A 20,284-nucleotide genomic window follows, 5' to 3' on the forward strand; every position below is an offset into this window, starting at 1 on the left:
CTCTATAAGGTGCCATAATGTTTCATGAAAAGTGATCGAAATTTTGTCATAAAAGTCATAAAATAGCAGCTTTTTCCAAAACTTTGAGCTCCTGGTGCCACCATTAAACTTTTGAATTTTGTCAAAATATTTCACCCAGTGTGTTTTCTTACCAAAAGGAACATAAAAACAAAAATGCATCATGATCGGAGGAACTTTTCATTTTTAGGGGGCAACTGATGCACCCTAATATACATACTCCGGTGGTTGATAAAATACAGATAGGTCACGGACTACGGAAATATAATAAAAAGGGGATACAAAGTGCAGAGTGGTTACGGATTTTAACACGGATGTATCACGGATGCTAATAATTTACGGATTGAGCATGGACATGTCAGTATATTACAGATTGGTTACCAATTTTATGCGGATGATGCATCACGGATAAAAAAATTAAGAAGTCTAAAACAATTAAATGTTTGAACTGCTGAAGTTCATAATTAAAATATCTTACCTGCATTTATATGTTTATTAATTTACTATTGATATTTCACGGTAAACCATATATCCGTGAACAGGCCCGCCGACAGGGGGGGACAAACCCCTGTCCAATTTCCAATGTGAAAGCGCAGTGCTGGGCTGACCGCTCGCCATCGCTGTGTCTTCCGATTGAAAGAGCGCGCAGTAGGCGTGGCCTACCTACGTATGTTGTCCAAATCTACTCTGATTGGCTTACTGTGCCGTTGTCTCGTGTCTCCCCGCCCCACACGAAAGCAGAGTAAAGAAAGGCTGAACGAGCAGCGTGCCAGATGAGAACAGCTTTAATAAAGTAACGCATAGTATTTTATTGTAAGTAACGGGAACGGCGTTATAACGATGTAAAAAGTAATTAGTTAGATTACTCGTTACTAAAAAAAGTAACGCCGTTAGTAACGCCGTTTATTTCTAACGCCGTTATTCCCATCACTGGGTAAGACACAGCCAACTTTTTCCAGCCCCGTAAAGTAACCCCAACCAAGGCACGCGCGGCACGCAATTCATGTTACAAACAAGGGGAGAGCAAGTCACACTGAACACCATATCAAACGCACAGGGCATTGAATCATTTCATAACCACAACGGCTTAATAACATTGTGTTTCATATATCTGACTGAAGCTAAGAATATTCACATTAGCCCGCAATCATATCCCGCCGTTTCTCGAGCGGTGTGTTCTTCTCTGCTTTTCACACTGGACAGTACGCACGCACGCACAACAAAAGTCTGGCGCATTGCATTTCGCACCTGAATAGTTGCAGACTAAGGAAATGTTAAAACTGTCAAAATGTTGAAATGCTAAAATGAAATGGTTGTTGACCGGTTGAATGGTTTTTGAATACCTGTCATTTAAGGGTTGGAGTGAGTAGAGACTGGGATGGGGGGTTGTTAGGGGGGGCCCATTCAGAGCATTTTGTCCCGGGCCCAGCCAAAGCTGTCAGCGGCCCTGTCCGTGAATAAAAGAACAGTGCTTTGTATTATAGTTTTTATTTTCCGTGAATCCGTATTCCGTGACTTCATGATGCAGCAAGGATGTACAAAGATGCCCGGGGAAAAATAGCACATGCTCAGACAATGTCACATGTAAACAATTACCTGATTGGTCAGATGTTTTATAGGATCAGGTCCAGGTCTGGAAAAATCGCTCCAGAAGCAATCTCACCAATACAGATAAACCCAGGCCTGGGCTATAGGTATTGTTATCAGTCTGGTGTGAGCACCAACCACATAAACTACAGGAGACCGATTTATTTATAGTTATCATTATAGTTGTAGTTATTAGTATTGTGAGACTGGGCCTTAAAGCACCATTTATCATGACTTCCACTGTAATGGAAACTCGAGAGGTCTGGAGTCCTTTGAACAAAGCATGCCCTTGCTTTTTTTAAGCTGATAAGTTGTGAAGTCATATATGGTTTGAAGCCAAAAGGTGAATTCCATTCTTGGATTCATCATGGATCATAGTGTGGTCAGGACTCCGTAAGGCCAATAACACAAAAACCTAAGGAAATACCTGCATCAAGTATTGCATGGAAATGTAGTCAGTCACAAATTAATATATATCTCATAATAAACTGATTCAAAATTGTTGTTATTTAACAAAGAAAAAAAATCATGTGTTTCTGTAAGAGGACATTTATTTCAGATCTATGGAAGGAGTCTCAAGTGTCAGCATTTTGTAAATGTCAGTAGCTTTTCTGCCATGGGAAGACTTTAGGAGAGAGGCCATTGTGCTGTGAGGTTTCTTAGTAACATGACAAGCTTCTTTTTGTCTTATTGACTTCAACAGAGAGAAAAAGAGAGGCTGGCACGGGAATGACTGTTTACAGCTGTAAACTGACTTTTTCATGGATGTGACTTTTTCCACAGTATTGAATGTAACTATAAATGGATAAAAAGCTATTTTTAATAACTCTCCCTACACTGAGTAATTACCAAACATTGTTTTAGGTTCATACTTTGTCAGTGGTGCGGTGGTTACCACTGTCACCTCACAGCAAGAAGGTTCTGGGTTCAAACCTCATGGCTGACAGGGGCCTTTCTGTGTGGAGTTTGCATGTTCTCCCCGTGTCTGTGTGGGTTTCTTCCGGTTTCCCCCACAATCCAAAGACATGCAGGTTAGGTTAATTGGTGGCTCTAAATTGACTGTAGTTGTGAATGTGAGTGTGAATGGTTGTTTGTCTCTATGTGTCAGCCCTGCGATGATCTGGCGACTTGTCCAGGGTGTACCCCGTCTCTCGCCCATAGTCAGCTGTGATAGGCTCCAGCTTGCCTGCGACCCTGCACAGGATAAGCGGTTATGGATAATGGATGGATGGATAGAACAAAGGATCCCAGACATATTCCAGAACGACAATGCCACTGTGAACAAAGTGAACTCTGTGAAAACATAGCTTGCCAAGGTTGATGTGGTGGAACTCGAGTGACTTGCACAGAGCCCTGACCTCAATGCCACTGACGACCTTTGGGATGAATTGAAATGCCAGGCCTTCTCACCTGACAGTAGTGCCAGACCTCACCAATGCTCTTGTGGTTGAATGGGAAAATCTGCACAGCCACATTCCAAAATCTAGTGGAAAGCCTTCCCATTTCCCACCCAAAGAGTATGGGTTATTATAACAAGAAAGGGGGACTAAATCTGGAATGGGATGTTCAATAAGCAAATATGAATGCGGTGGTCAGGGGTCCACAAACATTTGGCCATTTCATGTACATCTGAATTTCAGCAGTAGAGCAAATGGAGGAAAGACAGGGAGGGAATATATTACATTCAATAGTATTTAAAGATACCCAAAGATCAAGAAAGGTGAGTTTGCATGTTCTCCTCATGTTTGTGTGGGTTTTCTCCAGGTGCTCCAGTTTCCCCCACAGTTCTAATACATGCAGTTTGGTTAAATACCCAGTCACTGGGGTTACACAAGTCAGTGCATACTTAGTGTCGGTCTCAAGCCCGGATAAATTGAGGAGGGCTGCGTCAAGAAGGGAATCTTGTGTAAAACCTGTCAAATATACGGATCAGATCTGCTGTAGCCACTCCTAATGGGAGCAGCTGAAAGAAGAAGATGCTTTACATCTGATTCTGTATTCAAAGTAAAATAAGAAGTCATAGCTTCTATGACTAGAGAAGCAACTTTGGGACCAAAAGGTTGCCAGTTTGATTCCCTGGACCAGCAGGAATGGCTAAAGTACCTTTGAACAAGGCATCTAACCCCCAACTGATCCCTTGGCTGCTCTGGGTGTGTTGTACGGTACTGTATGTCGCTCTGGATAAGAGCGTCTGCTAAATGTCTGTAATGTAATGTAAAAAAGGTGGATATATTTGGTTCTACAATCTGATTGGCTGAGCCATGTTCAAAGTTGTTGTAATATACGCACAGCACCAAGGTCAAATCAAGTCAGTTTATTTGTATAGCGCTTTTAACAACAGACATGGCCAACAAAATGGAAACAATACAATGACTCGGTGATGCTGATAGCATGTGCTGATCACGTGATCAGAGATCAGTGAAGTGAAGATGCGATAATGAGGCTCGTGTTAAAGGAAAGCCTTTATTTTTCAGACCCACACAGAAAATGACACAAATTGAACCAAGTGAAGGCATTTCCCACTCATCTGCTTAAACTGCCATTATCTTCATCCATTAATGCAATTACAGTTGTTTATGAAACAACACTTATCATTATCATATTGCAATAGCTGAGTGCAGTGTAATGACACATAGAAGTACTTAATATGCTCAATATATTGTGGACTGAAAAAGAGCATCAGTTTACGTACTATGACTAAGGTGCTGTTGGGCATCAGTTCACATTACACTGTGCCAAACAACAACCTTATCTGTGATAAAATAATTATAACACATGCACCCTCTTACTGCTTCTTGTTTTAGTCTGTCTCTCATAAGATTTAAAATTATTTTGTAATAAATCAACATCATCTTAGCACTTGATTTTAGGACACTGATATGACTTCAAGTTCTGAAATAAATGCATACACTGTCAGAATAATAGGGGTACAGTAGGAGTCCATTTCTATACCCCAAGGTACAATCTGCGCTAATGTACCCCCTAGGGCTCATTATTGAACTTCAAGGTAACCATGTGTACCTCATCTCATCATCTCTAGCCGCTTTATCCTTCTACAGGGTCGCAGGCAAGCTGGAGCCTATCCCAGCTGACTACGGGCGAAAGGCGGGGTACACCCTGGACAAGTCGCCAGGTCATCACAGGGCTGACACATAGACACAGACAACCATTCACACTCACACCTACGGTCAATTTAGAGTCACCAGTTAACCTAACCTGCATGTCTTTGGACTGTGGGGGAAACCGGAGCACCCGGAGGAAACCCACGCGGACAACATGCAAACTCCACACAGAAAGGCCCTCGCCGGCCCCGGGGCTCAAACCCAGGACCTTCTTGCTGTGAGGCGACAGCGCTAACCACTACACCACCGTGCCGCCCCATGTGTACCTTTTAGGGTCAAAAAGGTACACATATGTTCCGAAGCAGTATATAAATGTACAAAGAAGTATCCTAGAGGCTAGGGCACCATTGACAAGCTGTTGTACCCCTAAAGGTACAATGATGTACTTTGTTTTCTGAGGGTGTACCCTTTCTGGCGAATACTTTATTATAGGATTCACTAAGGAGTCATTGCACCACAGCTGGAGCAAGACTGAATCAGGAAATCAGATTTTCACTCTAAATTAATTCTCCTGTAAAGTGATGTATTCTTTCAAATCGATTTCATAGCCTACTGAATGGTTCTGATCTCAGAGAAATGAAAATTCATGAGTTTAATTGGTGTAAAGTCGTACTTCGGGGAGGCAGATTTCAAGCAAAATGTCAGAAGACATAATTAAGAGTTCTGAGGTTTAAAAAAAAACAATTTTTCTTAATAATTTCAATCATTTTCTTTTATATAAAATGGCATGATGGAAATAGTAGATCAGCCCAAGATAAATACATCTTTGATAAGACTGTTTGACAGTTTTAGAGTTATGGGGACTAAACTTACCCCCGCTCCACAGGGGGCTCGGTATTGTGAAAGGAATTGGAAATGCAATAACCCATCTGGGCGGCTCTAATCAGCTCTGTGTGAACGTGTGCGCTCACATTGGTGGCGAGTGCCTTTCATCCTCTCTGGGCACTGCGAGGTCAACCGCTATCGCTCTCCTCCAGTTCTGCATGAGTCCAAATGGCAAATCTGGCTAGTGTGTAGCAATTGAGGATTTTTGCATTTAATAAAGCTGTCAGGAATGACACAACCAACTAAGCCTGGGCATGCATGTAACCCAGTACCTCCCTTCTCTCCCACACATTCTCCGTCGCTCTCACTCTCTTGGACAAGCGGGATTATGGAGATGAGGTTGGACATTGTTAGGAACTGTTCGACACACCTAACAAAGCTGTTTTGGGCTGGATCTTAAACAGATGTGGCAGCCTTGTCAGATAGAAAAGCATGTTTGTTTTTTTCTTCACATGTTTTCAACTCTTTGAAGTTTTAATTGTCCTCGTCACAGTCCAGCTTTTGTTCCTTTACTGGTTTAGTAAAATTGCCAATTAAACTGAGACAGCATCTTGAATTACAGTCAGGTTTTGATTAGAGAATACATTGTATTTTACAGCTTGTATCAAATTATCTTGAATCTCGATAGCTGTGGTTCTTAAAGTGCGGTCCAGAGACTGCCACGGGTTCATGATATATGTCCAGGGGGGGTCTGTGTGGTTTTTATTTATTTATTTATTTATTATTAGATTAGTTACATCAGTAGAAATCATAACCCTCTGGTCATATCACTATATAACTATTGTCACAATTATTATATTTATCATTTAATTTTTAGAGTTAGTAACTTATTTGACTAGTCATGTGAACTGAATGAGTTTTATCGAAACCTCAGTAACACTCCGACATCTACATTCTACATATATGGATGTATCAGCAGCATCCATATATCACATTAACCTTTTGTGTCGTCTTCCTGTACCGATATATTGTATCATATTTTGTCATGTTGTATGGCACAGGATTATATTGTACTGTATTGCATTTAAATGTATTATATATTGTATTATACTGTATTGTAGTACGGTATGTATACTGTAGTAATCCATATTATGTCAAGAACCGCTCAACTAAGTAAAGAGAAACGACATCCATCATTACTTTAAGACATTAATTAATAAAAACAAAACAAGACAAAAAAAAACAAACAAACAACAACAACAACAGTGAATTAGAAAATGTGTCCAAACTTTTGACTGGTATTGTATATGGCACATAATTCCTAATCTATATAAATATACTGAAATTGTAATAACCATTGGACAGCAGCAGCACTAACATCGTACTTCTCAATGTGTTATATCACTGAACTGGACTCATCATTCAATTCGAACACAGCAAATAAAACAACTTTTTTCGGCGTTAGCAGGATTTAATGCTGTCAGTCAAATGTGGAGTGGTTTCCGAACATGCGCTGGATTTATTTGTTTACATTTGGGGGAAAAAAAAAGATTCCTTTATATCCCTTTGATCTGATTTGGACTGAGACTGAACAAACAATCATGATTACAATTAATTAATATAATCAAACTGGGACAGTAAAGAAAAAATACACATGTTGTATTGCACTGGATGATATTGTACTGTATTGTATGGTAGTGTAGTATATTCCTTTATTAGTAGTGTTTCGGAAGTTGCTCAACTGGGATTTTCAAATATAGCCGTCTTTACAGTTTGCACAGAATGGTGTGTGTGGGTGTGTGTATGTGTGTGTGTGTGGGGGGGGTGCGCAAGAGGGGTTCAAGGAGGGGTGAACTTCCAGTGAGCAGCAGTCATACAGGCGGAAACACTTTGTTGAGGAGAGGAGAATTGCCAGACTGGTTTGAGCTGACAGGACAGCTTTAATATCTCAAATAAACACTCTTTACAACCATGGTGACCAGAAATGAATCTCAGAATAGATCACATGTCGAACCTTAAGCTAGACAGGCTATAAGAGCAGAAGACTACATCATGCTCCACTCCTGTCAGCCATGAACAGGGATTTGAGGCGACAGTCCATACAGGCTCATCAAAACTGGACAGTTGAAGATTGCAAAAGTATTACCTGGTCTTTATCTTCAAATGTTCCATTTTTGCTTACTCTTGAACAGTATCCGTACGGTTTTATGCATTTTGCTGCTGCTCCATGAATGGATAATTAAACTGCATGAACGAGCAGATGTACAGGTGTTCCTATTAAAGTGGTCAGTGAGTGTGGAATATGTCAATAATGCCTGTAAATAACATTAAATTTGATCTGACAATTTTATAAAAAAAAATATATAAGTTCATTCAGTGGAATGTTAAAAAAAAAAAAAAGCTCTGTGACTCGAATAAATAACCAATTATTTTCCACATTTAAATAATGCCCCATACTTAAATAATTGAATTATGCTCATAAAATAAATCTGCACCATGGGATTTGTGGAATTTATTTTACATTTTAAAAGGGCTGCAAAACTTTGAAAACCTCTGATTTATTGAATTCTAATGATGAATGTCTGGTGAGGCAATTTAATTATCTTATTGCATAAATTATGATCTGGGTGCTCACATGTGACTTTTTATCCTGATCACAGATTATACTAGACCAGAAAAACACACACAACCATATTCAAATAAAATGACGTGATTTCTTTTGCTCTGTTTGACCCTCCTTTTTAACTATGCAGTTCATGTTCTGGCGCAGATGCCAGACTTTACAACTGAAGGTTATGTTTGCCTTTTGTAGATCACCCAGCTGCTGGGTTTGACTGCAGCCATCAAGAGAATATGCTCCGAGCAGCCGTAAATTAACACCTGCTGAAATGTGCAGCTCCATGCCCCGACTCACCTAGAATGAAATGACGCTTACTGTATGTTGCATCAGATTCTGCCATGCAGTGCCATACTGAAACATTCACACAGAGTCAATTCTCACCGTGTTAATCACGTGTATGTGAGCAAGACCTCCACGGAAGTCAATTTCAAAAACATTTCATTGCAGATTCATGTGGTAATTATGAAGTTGGTGTAATTATGACCTCAGGTCATCTGTTTGCAACTGTTTTGACCAAGCATGATGAACAATACACTTTAAGCAATGATGCACACCTTCATAATCAGTATTTTATCCACATTCACTGGATATCAACAATCGCATGCTCTGATTGGCTACTCTACTACTAATCTATCAACTCATATACCGCGGGTAGAGAAAACACGTGTTGCTGAACCAACCGAGGACAAAATAAAAACTCTACTCAAAAACAAAACCCCAAAAATTTCAAAAAAAAGCAACAAAATATGGAATGAAAGTATTTGATGGTAAGAACATATTTTTTTAATATTTTTCAAGAATTATTATTATAAAATTTTTCACAAATTGCTCCTGTCATTTTGCCGGTTTGTTTACATTCCAAGCGGAAATTATTTTGTCGGATATTTTGTATAAAGTTTTTATTGATCGAATTTGCAAAAAATAAAAATAAAAATGCTCTCTTTCTCAAAATCCAGTGAACGTTGATAGAATAAAACAGTTATTCCACTCAATCTCGTCATACATGGCTTATAGACAACGCGGTGCTACGCGCCTCGTCGGCTATCAGCTCATGTACGTACAACTCGACGTCATGGAATAACTGTTAAATAGATTGCTCAGGTCTGTGTTATGGCATTTTTGAAAAAGCCAGCCGTTTTCCACTGTGGAACATATTTGGTAGATAAAAAGAAGCAAATGTCTAAAGAATGTAGAAATGTTCGAAATTATGCATTTATTTTTAACAAATGGAGTGTCTATTTGTGTTTGTAGCATTCAGCACACAGGACTGCATCAAGACAACTCTCTCTGCCCATTAACCTTCATCCAGTGCCCTCCACAATTATTGGTACCCTTTGTAAAGATTAGTAAAAAGAGTAAGAAAAAAAATCCACTTTCTTGTGAAGTCGTTTCATCTCGCACTGAAAAAATGTGAAAAATCCAACCTTAAATTGAAATAATTCATTCAGAGAAAAAACAAATCCCTCATCAAGAAAATTATTTTCAACAAAAATGCATGTGCCACTATTATTGACACCCCTCAAAATGATAATGAACACAATGTAACTGAAGTATGTTTCCCATTTAAATTGTACAGAATTTTTGCGTTGATTGGAGTGTGTAGGAACTTTCAAGCTGTAATCCATGACTTCCTGATTAACTGGGGTACAAATATGAGGTGACACAGAGGCCAAATTAACCTTAGTCATCCATCAACCTGGGAAAGATAAGAGAACACACACCAAATGAGGGAGAAGTGTGTTGACCTTCATAAGTCAGGGAATGGTTATAGCGCAGCTCCTCATGCACACAAAGCATGCACAGAGCAGAGCCCCATACTTATAGAAATGCATTGACCTGATTTTTGATGGCTTGACTGTATGATGTCCGTACATACATACGAACAACGAACGTGTACCACCACAGGGAACCTGACTGTCCATGCAAGCCAATCTCATATCTCATAAACACTTGACCATAATATTACAACTGATAATACACTTCACAAAACACTTGACAATAATATTTGTATCTTTATTTACCTAAGACAGATGGGTTTTTATCCCGCGCTTATTTTTAATTTGCTTTTTTAAAAATAACATGGGATTATTTAATAACACATTTTACGGAAGGGTGGCACGGTGGTGTAGTGGTTAGCGCTGTCGCCTCACAGCAAGAAGGTCCGGGTTCGAGCCCCGTGGCCGGCGAGGGCCTTTCTGTGCGGAGTTTGCATGTTCTCCCTGTGTCCGCGTGGGTTTCCTCTGGGTGCTCCGGTTTCCCCAACAGTCCAAAGACATGCAGGTTAGGTTAACCCTTTGGTGACTGACCCCTTGAACATGGTTCCTCCAGGAACGATGACGTTTCAGTCGTCAAGACAACGGAAAAACTAAAATACAAGAGCATTTTGTTTTGTGCACAAGAGCATTGTGACGTATCTTTCTGTTTTTGTATTTTAGTTCTTCTGTTGTCTTGACAACTGAAAAGTCATAGTTCCTGGAGGAACCATTTTCAAGGGGTCAGTCACCAAAGGGTTTTAACTGGTGACTCTAAATTGACCGTAGGTGTGAATGTGAGTGTGAATGGTTGTTTGTGTCTATGTGTCAGCCCTGTGATGACCTGGCGACTTGTCCAGGGTGTACCCCGCCTTTCGCCCGTAGTCAGCTGGGATAGGCTCCAGCTTGCCTGCGACCCTGTAGAACAGGATAAAGCGGCTAGAGATAATGAGATGAGATGAGACATTTTACGGAAAATATTTACAACAGTTTCATATAAAACTAATTAAAATAGTTTTATTAGTCCACTAGCTTGTTGGACAATTGACAGTTAAGATAGGGATATGATCAACTTTATTCATCCTTATTCATCCCTCAGTGGGGAAATTTACATGTTGTCAGTAAAGGCATTGAGAATGACAGCGCAAGCCAAACTACAAACTCAGAACTACAACTCCCAGACAGCACAGCACCCCCTGTGAACAATAAGAAAAACAATAAGATATATATATATATATAAGATATATATATTTATCTGTAGATAAAAATTAAAGTTTCTTTGATGTAAGGTCAGGAGACGGATGTAATCGCAGGAAGAGTTTTATTGAAAGCACGCTAGCAAACAGATTGACATATTAAACAGATTCAAAACATAGACAAAGGCAGAGTCATAAAACAGGCAGTGGTCAAGTGAGGCACAGACAGGATATCAGAGGAAATACAATACTCAAAGTCCAAAAACACAAACAGGGTCAAAACTAGAAAACCGATACAAAATACAAAGCTTTTTCAATGTCTGTGTGTTACTGAAAGTCCTTATATGATTGCGCTTTAATTAGGAACAGGTGCATGGTAATTAGTCGTGCATGCGCTTTACAGTCTGGCTGTGCTCCGAGCTCCAACATGCGTGGACATGAAAGGTGTAACCAGACAAATGTTTGACATATCAAGCTTGATATTTGATCGCAACTATATAGCAATGACGTAAATGATGTAAACACCTGGCACCCAGCAGAGTTACACCATAATAAATGTCGTGGTGTTGTTTCTGGCGCATAGCATGCGGTGTCAAAGAAAGGAATAAAGGTGTATTCGTGACTGCAAAGAGTATCTCATTATTGGTATCATTGTCACAAGACTGCCTAAATATCTCATCTCATTATCTCTAGCTGCTTTATCCTGTTCTACAGGGTCACAGGCAAGCTGGAGCCTATCCCAGCTGACTACGGGCAAAAGGCGGGGTACACCCTGGACAAGTCGCCAGGTCATCACAGGGCTGACACATAGACACAGACAACCATTCACACTCACATTCACACCTACGGTCAATTTAGAGTCACCAGTTAACCTAACCTGCATGTCTTTGGACTGTGGGGGAAACCGGAGCACCCAGAGGAAACCCACGCGGACACGGGGAGAACATGCAAACTCCACACAGAAAGGCCCTCGCCGGCCACGGGGCTCGAACCCTGACCTTCTTGCTGTGAGGTGACAGCGCTAACCACTACACCACCGTGCCACCTGCCTAAATAGCTATATTTTAAAAAATAGTTACTTGCGTGAAAATGCACATTTCTACTGTTAGGACAATAATAAAAAAAAAAGTGGACATCAACTGGAACTGTGACAAACTTGCCTGAAAGAGGACCCAAGTTTATTTTGCAAAATTTTACTGATGATTAATGTAGTGTAAAATAAGGGGGAATATGGTTCGATTTTCTGGCTCGAGTAAAGTGTGCATTCTGAACTAACTGAAGCTTGTTTACTCTGGAACATCCAGATACCAATGCATCACAGCAGTCCGACCTAGACATAGCAAAAGCTTGAATGACTAACCTTACTCATTAAACATTCATTGTCTGGGCCAAGTCTTTTCCTGTCTTGGAAAATATTTTCATGACAAGGAGACCCTCAGCAAATTCACCAAAACAAAACAGAAATTTCCCCCACGGCTGAAATGCTGGTACTTATGAACATCTGCTACTGTTCACTAAGGTTGGAATTGGACAGTAAGACAAGTGTGTCTTAGTCCAGAATTATGACAGAAAATAATTAGCTGCTCAAAGAAGTATGGGCTCTGATCAGTGTCTTGGATACACTGGAAGCAAGGAAGCTGAAGCAGCTTGATATACATGCAGGATACAGCAAGGTCTGTATTAGATTACATCACGACTATATGAGTAATAAAAAAAATTACTTCATAGCTACCATCCACACATTCATAGCACTTCCTGATTTTTTTTTCTAATGACACGTGAATAAATATCCATCAAAACAAAGTGGATGCCGCTTTCTTTTTGTAGGCTAAATATAAAGTTTACAGGACCTTGTGCATGGGTCATTCTAGAATTCGGGGTACATTTCGCGTCTCTGAGATAAACCTTTTGCCATTTTCCACAAAAGAAATCTTTACTGAATCAGTTTTGAACAGTAATGCAAATTATGGCAAACGTTCACCAATAGCAGTGCTTGACGTACATTTGAGACTCAATTTATCCGTAAATCATTAATTAAATGACTCCCCCCTCCCCCCATGTTATTGGCTGTCTTTGACTACTGAGTCATACACTCAATTTGAATAAACATGCAGTGATTCAGTCTAACAATCTGTTTTTGGGGGGCTTATCCTATTAACAGTTATAAAATAAATTGCATAGAAAGTCTATTTTCTGTATTATGTGAAATTTCAGTAATTTAAAAAAAAATATATCAGTCCCAATGTTCTTGTCAACTCTGTTATAAAATCGCATAAAATCCACAAAGACTTATAATAATACACATTACACCTGCACCGAGAGAGGTCACTTCTTCTGGCAGGAAACTTCAGAAAGGCAATGAGGTATGTTATGTTTCTTCTCTCATTAATTTGAACAAAATGTTGAGGATACACCAACAGTAGATTCATTATTCGTCAATTCTGTTATTGTGATATTGGAGTGAATCTCTCACTCATTAAAAAAAAAACAATAATAGGATTATAATCCAGAAAATGCTATTTTTATACTTGCCATGTGGTAGCTAGTTTGAGATTAGCATGTGGAGTTAAGACACCAAAATGGTGGGAATTGTCAACTCTGTTATTGTCGAGTCTGTTAATGGATTGCCCAGTTTGATGATAACAGAATTGACAATGACTAACAGAGTCAACTACGGTGGCCGGGAAGTGCAAAACAAAATTACAAAATGTGAAAAACTTTTACATTTTATAAAACAAAATTACATTAGCAAAACATTTTTACCAAGGACAAAACAAATTTACATCTTAGAAAACAAACTGACAAGATGCGAAACACTTTTACGAGCACTAAGACAAATTTACAAGCGGCGGAAAACTTTTACCAGTCCTGAAACAAATTTACAAATGAAAATCTTCACAGAAGGGGAATGTACCAAATGCTGGAAGTACGGTGGCCGGGAAGCGATAATCAGTGGTCAATTCATGTTCCCCATGTCTGAAATCACTCACTACTCACTATATAATCCTCTATATAGAATTCCCTATATAGTGAGTAGGGTGTAGTGAATGAGTGAGTGATTTCAGACACAGCCAACGGGATACACTTGGTCCTTCTGTCTGGTCTGTGTCCTTTAAAAATGCTAGAGCCCGTCCACACAGACTGCATTAAGCAGTTCATGTGTTTTCCACAAAAGGGGCAAAACATCATTCGGTCACAGTCAAGGTTCCGTCACTATAAGCTCCATAGAAGACAACACGAATTGACCGCTTACTCTATCACTTCTGCATCGCTTGCGGCGTTTAGTACATTCCCCTTCTGTGAAGATTTTCATTTGTAAATTTGCTTCGGGGCGGCACGGTGGTGTAGTGGTTAGTGCTGTCGCCTCACAGCAAGAAGGTCCTGGGTTCGAGCCCCAGGGCTGGCGAGGGCCTTTCCGTGCGGAGTTTGCATGTTCTCCCCGTGTCCGCGTGGGTTTCCTCCGGGTGCTCCGGTTTCCCCCACAGTCCAAAGACATGCAGGTTAGGTTAACTGGTGACTCTAACTTGACCATAGGTGTGAGTGTGAATGGTTGTCTGTGTCTATGTGTCAGCCCTGTGATGACCTGGCGACTTGTCCAGGGTGTACCCTGCCTTTTGCCCGTAGTCAGCTGGGATAGGCTCCAGCTTGCCTGCGACCCTGTAGAAGGATAAAGCGGCTAGAGATAATGAGATGAGATGAGAGAATTTGTTTCGGGACTGGTAAAAGTGTTCCTCCACTTGTAAATTTGTCTCAGCGCTCGTAAAAGTGCTTCCGGTCTTGTCAATTTGTTTTCTAAGTTGTAAATTTGTTTTGTCCTTGGTAAAAGCGTTTTGCTAATGTAATTTTGTTTTATAAAATGTAAGTGTTTCACATTTTGTCATTTTGTTTTGCACTTCCTGGCCACCGTAGTCAACACTTGAAATTTACCCGCAATTATAGAATGGGCCACATGCATCTGAGGCTTACATTTAACTTCAGTAGCATTAAAAAGTCTAAAGTCCTTCCGGCACCATGCAATCAGGCGCATTGGGCGGCGCCGATCTCCGTTTCCATAGCCCTCGGCCTCTCGCCTATGGAGCACTTGCATGTGACGTCACATCCGATCCAGATTGTAAATAGACGCCACCTTGTCGGTCAAATGCCATATTTCCGCCTTCTACTTCTACTTCTGCTTCTACCTTTTCTTCTGGAAAACCCTACTATATACAATTCTACTACAACGTCAACTTCACTGAAAATCAATAAAACATAACACGAGTGGAATCCTGTGTCCGAGTCCTTCCCTTTCAAGTGTGGGAAACCCATGATGCTCACATACACTTGACAGTAGGCTGCCACAGGACCCTGACAGGCGTGCAAAATGGATTGCTGCTATCAGGTATACCATATATACAGTAATAGTGATAGACTACTGATACTTGATCTAACTGATAATATAAAATATTCAACCATAATAGTGGATATGGCGGTGCATGATGGGGATGCTGCGACTACAAGCTCTCCCTACCTGTGCACGTTTTTTATGTTTTTTGTGTGTATTTTTGCGTGTTGTTCGTCTGTACTGGACTTCAATATCCACTACATGGACTTACTGGACATTGGTTTCCAGCAGAAAATGACGGTTTGTAGCGATTTCCATCGTATGCACAACATTCCGGACGAGATAGAGAGACCAGCAGGGTCTCAATACTTAAGTGACTTACCTGTCCAATGAGGATTATTTTCTTGTTTACAAGATGCCACATCTGAGGGGGGCTGACAAATCCTGAATTTCTGTAAAGATAACTGTCCAGAGATTTATAAGCACGCAGTGCTTCACCACTGAACAGCGAGGGAAAGTTAATGAGGTAATTATACACATCTGGGTATTCCACCTCTGGCAGTTCAATATCCACTGACACGGTCGTGAAAACTCCGTCCGGTAATCGATAAGGGTCACTAATCTGTAGGTAGTTTATTTTAGACATATATCTAGTTATCTGTTCATTAGAAAAATGAGCCGTGTAGTCCGTCGGTTGAAATTGATCCATTTTGTACACGAGTGCAGCAGTATTCAGCTGTGTTGTTGACCGACAAGATGGCGGCTGTTTACATTCCGGTCACGTGACTGCAAGAGGTCTATACAGCTAGGGTAACAGTGGGGGGCTAGTCCTCTGGTAACCACGAGAGTTTGACTCCCCACTTTATTAGCATTACTACGCATTTATGAAATCTGTAGCATGAGCACAGGCAGAGTGATCCATGAAACCCAGCCATACATATCCACAGACTTGATTTAACAGATGGTCTGTTTTTCCAACCCCCATCTTTCCTGGATGAAGAAGATTTGTAGTTCAGACAGGTTGACGCACCGAATCTACCTTTCCTGCCTGTAAAATCCAGTGAAGAATAGCATTGTTATCAGCTGAATAAATGTGAAATGCATGTAAGGTTATGTTAACAGACACCCATAACTAATGCCATTTTCAAGTGGCACTTTAATGGAGCACATAATTAAGAGCAAGGCAGGGAAAGCATGCCAAGCATGCAGTTGTGAAACTTACAATGCAGTGGCTTATTACCATTGCAAATGAGCTGAATAGCTTTTACTACTTCAAGAAATAGGCACATTAAAGCCAGTAGTATTTAGTTACTTGTCTTAGGTATCTACATAAATTAGCATCTAGTTTATAGCTTTATCTACAGCACATTATTTTATATAGTACGCTTAATTTCCATGAATATGAAAGATTCTTTGTAGTTTTTGTTTTGAGGAATTTGACAGATACTGATTGAGTATCCAACTTCATTATCTCTCTATGTCCTGCACTGCACATGTTGTGTGTAAGTCCTAATTAGTTAATTAGGGACAAGGCCAGACTCACTGACTTCTTTTCAGATTAATGGACAGCTGACTGACCTTTGACATAAATCATTTGGTTTAGTGGATCAAGAAGCTCAGTTAGGTTCTCTGATGCCCCTTTTCCACCAAAGCAGTTCCAGGGCTGGTTCGGGGCCAGTGCTTAGTTTGGAACCGGGTTTTCTGTTTCCACTGACAAAGAACTGGCTCTGGGGCCAGAAAAACCGGTTCCAGGCTAGCATCAACTCTCTGCTGGGCCAGAGGAAAGAACTGCTTCCATCAGCGGGGGGGGCAGAGTTGTTAAGACCAACAACAATAACAAGACCGTGAAAGATCGCCATTTTTAAGCGACGAGAAGCAGCAGCTGTACAAACACGAAGTCATCCATTATTATTATTGTTGTTGTTGTTGCTGCTGCTGCTTCTTCTGTGTTGTTTTTGCTTTGATATTCGCGCCAAGGTTTATGCAAACGTAGCGACGTAACTGACGTATACAGCGACGTAATGACGTGGCTTCCCTTAGCACCGCGAGCTATGGAAAAGCAAACTGGTTCTCGCAAGTTGAGCGAGTTGTGAACCAGCACCAGCCCTGGCCCCGAACCAGCCCTGGAACTGATTTGGTGGAAAAGGGGTACCTGTGAGCTTCCTCTTAACTCTCATTTGGCCAGGCTTAATACATTTCTTAAATGCCAAGTTGGTGCAAAGACCCTAGTGAATGCATTGGTAGCCAGTCATTTTGTAATAGTTTACTCTATAGACTACCCATGACTCAGCTACAAAAACTGCAAAGGGCTCAAAATACGGCAGCTAGGCTTATTTGTAACATTTCGCGTTTTGACCACATTATGCTAGTGCATTGGTTGTCCATTAAATTTCGCACTGACTTTAAGATATTGCCAATAACTTAGAAAGCTATACAGTACGTGGCCTAGCCCTGGATTATATACTAGAACTCAATGCTATTAGATCCCCATCAAGTTATAGCCTAAGGTCTAATACTGAACTATTATTACAGCCACCAAGAGTTAGAACACTGACTACATTGGATGACCATGCTTTTGTATCTGCAGCGCATAAACTGTGGAACAAATTACCTCGGGAGCTTCGCAATCTGTAGATATTTTGAAGAAATTACTTAAGACTTATATTTTTAAAGAGCATTTTCATCATTAATGTTTATATTTCAATCCAGCCATCATCCATAACCACTTATCCTGTGCAGGGTCGCGGGCAAGCTGGAGCCTATCCCAGCTGACTATGGGCTAGAGGCGGGGTACACCCTGGACAAGTCGCCAGGTCATCACAGGCCTGACACATAGACACAGACAACCATTCACACTCACATTCACACCTACGGTCAATTTAGAGTCACCAATTAACCTAACCGCATGTCTGTGGGGGAAACCAGAGCACCCAGAGGAAACCCACACAGACATGGGGAGAACATGCAAACTCCACATAGAAAAGTCCCCATTGGCCGTTGGGCTCGAACCCAGAACCTTCTTGCTGTGAGGCGACAGTGCTAACCACTACACCACCATGCTGCCTTTTATATTTAGATGTTTTTATTAATTTATTTTATTATCATCTCATCTCATCTCATTATCCCTAGCCACTTTATCCTGTTCTACAGGGTCGCAGGCAAGCTGGAGCCTATCCCAGCTGACTACGGGCGAAAGGCAGGGTACACCCTGGACAAGTTGCCAGGTCATCACAGGGCTGACACATAGACACAGACAACCATTCACACTCACATTCGCACCTACGGTCAATTTAGAGTCACCAGTTAACCTAACCTGCATGTCTTTGGGCTGTGGGGGAAACCGGAGCACCCGGAGGAAACCCACACGGACACGGGGAGAACATGCAAACTCCACACAGAAAGGCCCTCGTCGGCCGCTGGACTCGAACCCGGACCTTCTTGCTGTGAGGCGACAGCGCTAACCACTACACTACCGTGCCGCCTATTATATTTAGATGTTTTTATTCATTTATTTTATTATCATCAGGTTTTTAAATAGTGTTTGGTTATGTTTTAGGTTTTCCTTTTAAGCAATTCTGGGGTTAAATTTTATGTAATGTTGCTGTTGTGTGTGTGTGTGTGTGTGTGTGTGTGTGTGTGTGTGTGTGTGTGTGTAATTATTGTAATGTGCAAGTGAGCATATTTGTATGAAACATGCACAATATAAGTAATAATAAACTTAATATAGACTACAGTAGGAAAATATTTCAAACATATTGCACTGAGGTCAGGGATATTTTAAGTGATTTTCTTTTAGCATTAGAGTGCCATAATTTTGCATATGCTTGTTAACCCTCCAGAACCTACAAGAATAAGTGTTCTGTATTTTCTTTCTTTCTTTCTTTCTTTCTTTCTTTCTTTCTTTCTTTCTTTCTGTCATGCCAATTCTGTAAAAAGCACTGGATTGGAAAAGATTCAGTTAGATATATACCCAACTTATAAAATCAAGTGAAATATTAGACAAAAAACACAACAAAGTAAATATGGTCTTGCTGAGCTAAATGGTTAATACATTGATAGTAGGCAGCTGATGAGAAGAGAGTAAGTCTCATTTTAATCCATTTAATCCAGAGGGAAATTGCAATGAAGTGCACACAACCTACAAACTGTGCCGCTAGTAATATATGCCATCATAAACTCCACCATGAAATTCATGACACCACCATGGAATATTTGTCACTAACTTTTTTTTTTTTTTTGAAAGCACTGGGAGGAAAACTCGGGTCTATCATTTTTGCATGTTTTAGCACAAGCACTGTTCTGTCAATCAGGCCCAATACCTTAGTAAGATGTTGCATTTCCTTCAATTTGTAACTTGCCTCTATATTATTATCTACAATGTACATATCTACTATATGAAAAAAGTTCAACTTTATTGTATTGAAACAATAAAATTAGTGGATTTTTTATATCATATGCATTTATTCAAACAATAATTTAGTTTAACACTATTTTACAAAATATTAACAACGAGGGCGGCACAGTGGTGTAGTGGTTAGCACTGTCGCCTCACAGCAAGAAGGTCTGGGTTTGAACCCCGTGGCCGGTGAGGGCCTTTCTGTGTGGAGTTTGCATGTTCTCCCCGTGTCCACGTGGGTTTCCTCCGGGTGCTCCGGTTTCCCCGACAGTCCAAAGACATGCAGGTTAGGTTAACTGGTGACTCTAAATTGACCGTAGGTGTGAATGTGAGTGTGAATGGTTGTCTGTGTCTGTGTCAGCCCTGTGATGACCTGGCGACTTGTCCAGGGTGTACCCCGCCTTTCACCCGTAGTCAGCTGGGATAGGCTCCAGCTCACCTGCGACCCTGTAGGACAGGATAAAGCGGCTAGAGATAATGAGATGAGATGAGATTAACAATGAGCCCA

This window comes from Neoarius graeffei, chromosome 25 (genome assembly GCF_027579695.1).
Source record: "Neoarius graeffei isolate fNeoGra1 chromosome 25, fNeoGra1.pri, whole genome shotgun sequence".
Lineage (NCBI taxonomy): Eukaryota > Metazoa > Chordata > Actinopteri > Siluriformes > Ariidae > Neoarius > Neoarius graeffei.